Source organism: Lactuca sativa, chromosome 5 (assembly GCF_002870075.4).
Source record: "Lactuca sativa cultivar Salinas chromosome 5, Lsat_Salinas_v11, whole genome shotgun sequence".
NCBI classification, from domain to species: Eukaryota; Viridiplantae; Streptophyta; class Magnoliopsida; order Asterales; family Asteraceae; genus Lactuca; species Lactuca sativa.
Genome location: NC_056627.2, coordinates 244,044,666 through 244,050,665, shown reverse-complemented (window position 1 = coordinate 244,050,665; position 6,000 = coordinate 244,044,666).

The window sequence follows — 6,000 nt, the reverse complement described above, 5'->3', positions numbered from 1 at the left end:
GTGTGGGAAGATGCACGAGGGAGCGTGCAAGGCAGGGAGTTCCGGCTGCTTCAAGTGCGGTCGGGTTGGACATTTGAGTAGAGATTGTACGGCTCCTGCTACTGTCGTTGCTGCGTCAGACCTGATTTGCTTTCAGTGCAATCAGAGGGGACATAAAAAGTCCCAGTGTCCGAGTTTAGCTTCAGCAGGGAAGGTGGCTGCACCTGCCCCTGCTACCTTGAGGATTACAGACGGCCGGCAGGGCCGAGCTGATGCGCCAGTGGCGAAGAGTAGGGCGTTTCAGATGACAGCAGAGGAGGCGCGAGCGACTCCTGATGTGGTGACGGGGTCGTTCTCTGTGAACGGCATTTCTGCTTTGGTATTATTCGATTCGGGGGCTACCCGATCATTCGTATCTCTTGCGCTTAGCAAGAGGTTCAGTAGAGCTCCAGGGGAGCTGGATTGTCCATTAGAGGTTGAGATAGCGGATGATAGGACCGTGAGGGTCGGCAGAGTGCACAGAGGGTGTTCTCTTCAGTTATTTGATGAGCGGTTTTCAGTGGATTTGGTACCTATTCCCCTGCGAGGGAATAAGGTTATTGTGGGTATGGATTGGCTAAGCCCCAATGGGGCGGTGATTGATTGCGAGCTTCAGTTAGTGAGGGTTCGCACTCCCAGTGGGGGAGAGTTGGTGATTCAGGGCGAGAGGCCACAGCGAGGACCGACCTTTTGTTCCGCCGCAAGGGCGAGGCGCTATGTTCAGCAGGGATGCGCCGGTTTTGTAGCCTACGTTTTGGATGCCCGGGAGAAGGGCAAGTCGACAGTGGAAGATGTTCCTATCGTTCGAGACTACCCGGATGTGTTTCCTGAGGATTTGCCGGGGATACCTCCTGAGAGGCAGGTCGAGTTCCGGATCGACCTCGTCCCTGGTGCGGCTCCGATAGCCAAGGCACCGTATCGACTAGCTCCCCCTGAGATGCAGGAGTTGTCTACACAGCTGCAGGAGCTGTTAGACAAGGGTTTCATTCGACCGAGCAGTTCGCCTTGGGGAGCGCCAATCCTGTTTGTGAGAAAGAAGGATGGGTCGCATCGTATGTGTATTGATTATCGGGAGCTGAATAAGGTAACGGTGAAGAACCGTTACCCACTCCCGAGGATAGATGATTTGTTTGATCAGCTTCAGGGAGCGTCTTGGTTCTCCAAGATCGATCTACGCTCCGGATATCATCAGATGCGGGTTCGAGATGAGGATGTGCAGAAGACTGCTTTCAGGACCAGGTATGGTCATTACGAGTTTGTGGTGATGCCATTTGGGCTCACCAATGCCCCAGCCGCGTTCATGGATCTCATGAACCGCGTGTGTAGGCCGATGCTGGATCGGTCAGTGATAGTGTTCATAGATGACATCTTGGTGTATTCCAAGACGCAGGAGCAGCACGAGGAGCACCTGCGGGAGGTGCTAGAGGTTTTGAGGAGGGAGAGACTTTTCGCAAAGTTCTCCAAATGTGAGTTCTGGTTGCGCGAGGTGCAGTTCCTTGGTCACCTCGTCAACCAGAAGGGTATTCTGGTAGATCCGGCCAAGATAGAGGCCGTGATGCAGTGGGAGGTCCCGAAGTCTCCATCTGAGATTCGGAGCTTCCTAGGGCTGGCAGGGTATTATCGGAGATTTATTCAGGATTTCTCCAAGATAGCAGTGCCGCTCACCCGACTGACCAAGAAATCAGTGGTATTTCGTTGGGGTCCGGAGCAGCAGACAGCATTCGAGACCCTCAGGCAGAGATTGTGCGAGGCTCCGATCCTTACCTTGCCAGAGGGAGTAGAGGATTTTGTAGTCTATTGTGATGCCTCGATCACAGGTTTGGGAGCAGTTCTGATGCAGCGAGGTCATGTGATAGCTTATGCCTCGAGACAGTTGAAGCCTCACGAGGCTAATTATCCTACCCATGATTTGGAGCTGGGGGCAGTTGTGTTTGCCCTCAAGATTTGGAGGCATTACCTTTATGGGGTCCGTTGTACTATATACACGGATCATAAGAGTTTGAGGTATCTTATGGATCAACCGAGTTTGAATATGAGGCAAAGGAGGTGGTTGGACGTGCTGAAGGACTATGACTGTGAGATCCTTTATCATCCAGGGAAGGCCAACGTGGTGGCCGACGCCCTAAGCCGCAAGGTGTCGGCGGCCCCTATCAGAGATCTGTGTATGAGGATGACAGTGATCACTCCACTGTTGGAGCGGATCAAGGAGGCTCAGATGGAGAGCCTCAAGGAGGAGAGGCAGAAGTGTGAAAGGATAGTAGGCCGAGTAGCTTTATTTGAGTACGACAGTCGGGGTTTGTTGACGCTTCATGGTAGGGTATGGGTACCGTACTGGGGTGGGGTACGGCAGGTATTGATGGACGAGGCTCATAAGTCTCGATTTTCTATCCACCCAGGAGCGACAAAGATGTACCGGGATCTTCGACCCGATTATTGGTGGCCCTGCATGAAGCGGGACGTCGCCTGGTACGTCGAGAGATGCCTGACCTGCAGGAAGGTCAAGGCGGAGCACCAGAGACCTCACGGCAGGATGCAGCCGTTAGACATTCCCGTGTGGAAATGGGAGGACATTACCATGGATTTTGTCACCAAGCTTCCCCGGACCGCACGAGGAGTGGACTCGATATGGGTAGTAGTGGATCGGTTGACGAAGAGTGCCCATTTTATCCCGATCCAGGAGAGTATATCGGCGGAAAGGTTAGCCGATATCTATGTGCGTGAGATCGTGGCACGCCATGGAGTGCCGGTATCAGTGGTGTCTGACCGAGATGTCCGTTTCACATCCAGATTTTGGAAGCGATTCCACGACGAGATGGGTACTCGTCTCCATTTCAGCACCGCTTTCCACCCTCAGACAGACGGGCAGAGCGAGAGGACGATTCAGACCCTAGAGGATATGCTCAAGGCATGCGTTCTAGACTTCGGTGGCAGTTGGGATACGTACCTTCCGTTAGCGGAGTTCTCGTATAACAACAGTTACCATGCGAGCATTGACCGACCTCCCTTTGAGATGCTGTATGGGAGGAAGTGTAGGACCCCGATTTGTTGGGGCGAGGTCGGTCAGCGAGTCATCGGGAGCACAGAGGTGGTGCTCAAGACGACTGAGTTGATCCAGCAGGTCCGTAGTAGACTGCAAACTGCTCAGAGTCGGCAGAAGAGCTACGCCGATAGGAGGCGTTCGGACTTGGAGTTCCAGGTGGGAGATATGGTCCTTCTAAAGGTCTCACCTTGGAAGGGTGTCATCAGGTTCCGGAAGAGGGGCAAGTTGGGCCCCAGATTTATTGGTCCTTTCAGGGTTTTGGCCCGGGTGGGTCGGGTTGCTTATCGATTAGGTCTTCCTGAAGAGCTTAGTCAGATCCACAACACTTTCCATGTGTCTCAGTTGAGGAAGTGTTTGGTGGATGAATCAGCAGTCGTTCCCCTAGAGGATATTCAGGTTGATAGTAGCCTGAATTATATTGAGAGACCGGTCGCGATTTTGGACCGGAAGACCAAGACCTTGAGGAACAAGGAAATTCAGTTAGTAAAGGTGCAGTGGCAGCACCGAAAGGGGTCTGAGTGGACGTGGGAGGCTGAGGAGGAGATGAGAGAGCACTACCCTGAGTTATTTGCAGATCCAGCCGTAGCAGACTTCGAGGACGAAGTCTGAGTCAAGTGGGGGAGAATTGTAACGACCCGTTCCCGGTATGTTAATTTTTTTGGTAATTGTTGTGAGTTTTGCAAGAGGAACTCGGCGAGTTCATAGCCTGACTCGCCGAGTGGGGTCGCGGCTGAGAGCACGCGTGAGCCGGGGACTCGGCGAGTCCATATCCTGGACTCGGCGAGTCCATCCGTCTGGATGAAACCCTAAATCCCCGGGTTGCCCACTATTTAAATCATCTTTTAGCCCCATTCTCGCCTCCCTCACCCTGAAAACACAGTGAGAAAACCCTAATCTTTCCTTGAAAGCCTATAAGTGATTTGGTGCCATTTTGTGAAGGTGTGAAGAAGGAGAAGAAGAAAGAAGCAAGGAATCGAGTTGTAGTGCAAAGATCCAAGGGCAAATCTGAGTTTATTGAGGTATTTTCGGAGTTCCCTTCTTGTTATATGCTTTAATCTTCCCTTAGAGCTCTTCTAAGAGCTATTTGATGTTGTTCAAAGCCTTATGTTTGCATGAATGTCTTAATAAGTCGGAATACCTTTGGATCTGAGTGTTGGGGTGTTGTAGAGCCCAGATCTACTGTCTTTTTGGAGTTACTTTGCATCATAAGCATAGATCTACCCATTTTATGCATCTTTTAGCCTTATTTCCCTTATTCATGAGGTTGTGCACGTAAAGTTGGAAGGTAAATCAGCTTATTGGACTCAGATCTATCAATTGTATGGGTTGGATTCAAACAAGATCGAGTAAAAATCAGTTGCATGGCGGCGACTCGGCGAGTCGGGAAGGACGACTCGGCGAGTTGGGTCGCGGGTTCCCGAGTCCTTCATTTTGAGCATCGTCGAGTGGATCCAGTGAGTTAGAGAGTGGACTCAGCGAGTTGAGGATAGACTCAGTGATGGAGGGACTCGGCGAGTTGTTCATACAACTCGGCGAGTCCAAGGCAATCTTCTTAGGATCATGAGCAACTCGTCGAGTTTGTTCTTACGGCTCGGCGAGTCGGATGAAGATTGTTTGAGTTCTTGGATCAAGAGGGTACTCGTCGAGTCGATGCCACACTCGACGAGTAGCAGCATGTAGAGCTGAGAAGTGAGAGTAGGACTCGGCGAGTTGGGTGGCCCAACTCGGCGAGTCAGCCCCATCAGTAAGTTGACTTTGACCAAGGGTAAAAGAGTCATTTTACCCCAAGTGCAGTGTTTAGTATTTGATTGAGTGCGTTCATGGACTTGTAGCCGAGGAGATTCAGGAGCAGCAGCCGGTAGCTTTCAGACACACACACTCAGCCGCCAGTTTACGAGTTGAGTTCCCTTTCAGTAGGAACGGGTCTAAGGCCACAATGCCGGCCCGTTTAGCTAGCAGTAGTATCCGGATGTTATCCGATGCAGTAGTTAGCATGTTTGATGCCCTCGTGGCTCAGACAAGATTATGTGTGTTCATGTTAGTGATATGTTATGCTATGATCGGTCAGCTTCGGGCTCCGGTTCGATGTCAGCTTCGGACTTCGGCTCGATGTAGGGGACAAGGTCCCAGTTAGCTTCGGACTTCGGTCCGATGTCAGCTTCGTACTTCGGTTCGATGTAAGGGACAAGGTCCCAGTTAGCTTCGGACTTCGGCCCGATGTCAGCTTCGGACTTCGGTTCGATGTAGGGGACAAGGTCCCAGTTAGCTTCGGACTTCGGTCCGATGTCAGCTTCGGACTTTGGTCCGATGTAAGGGATAAGGTCCCGGTCAGTCAGCTTCGGACTTCGGTCCGATGGAGGGGGCAAGGCCCCGTATGTGCTTGATATATTGTTGTATGGTATGTGGTAATTTGGGGGAGCTCACTAAGCTTCGTGCTTACAGTTTCGGTTTTGATTTCAGGTACTTCAGCAAGCAAAAGGAAGAGCTCGGGATGATGGCATCGCACACACCACCGCCTCAGCTTTAGCCTGGGATTGATTTAGATGTTTTGAACTGATGTAGTATGATACAGTTCTCCGCACAGTATTTTATTATGTTTTGGAATACATCACGTATGGTTTTATTATATGATGCTCTGATTACAGTTTTGATTATATTAAAATAAAAATTTTTGGGTCGTATTTTTGGGTCGTTTCATGAACTATTAAATCGAGTAATGAATATAGAATCAGAGTTATGAAAAATAAGAATTTTGAATAAGATCTTGTTTCAGCTTAATTATGCTTCGAGGTTACAAAGAGTGAATAGACAAGGCAGACTTCCCAAAAACTCTTATCTAACTCTAAGTAACCCCTATATTTATAGGAGAACAACAAAGCATACGGAAACTTACAAAGGACTAAACATTCATATTCGACATACAATGCCTTTGTAAAATAACA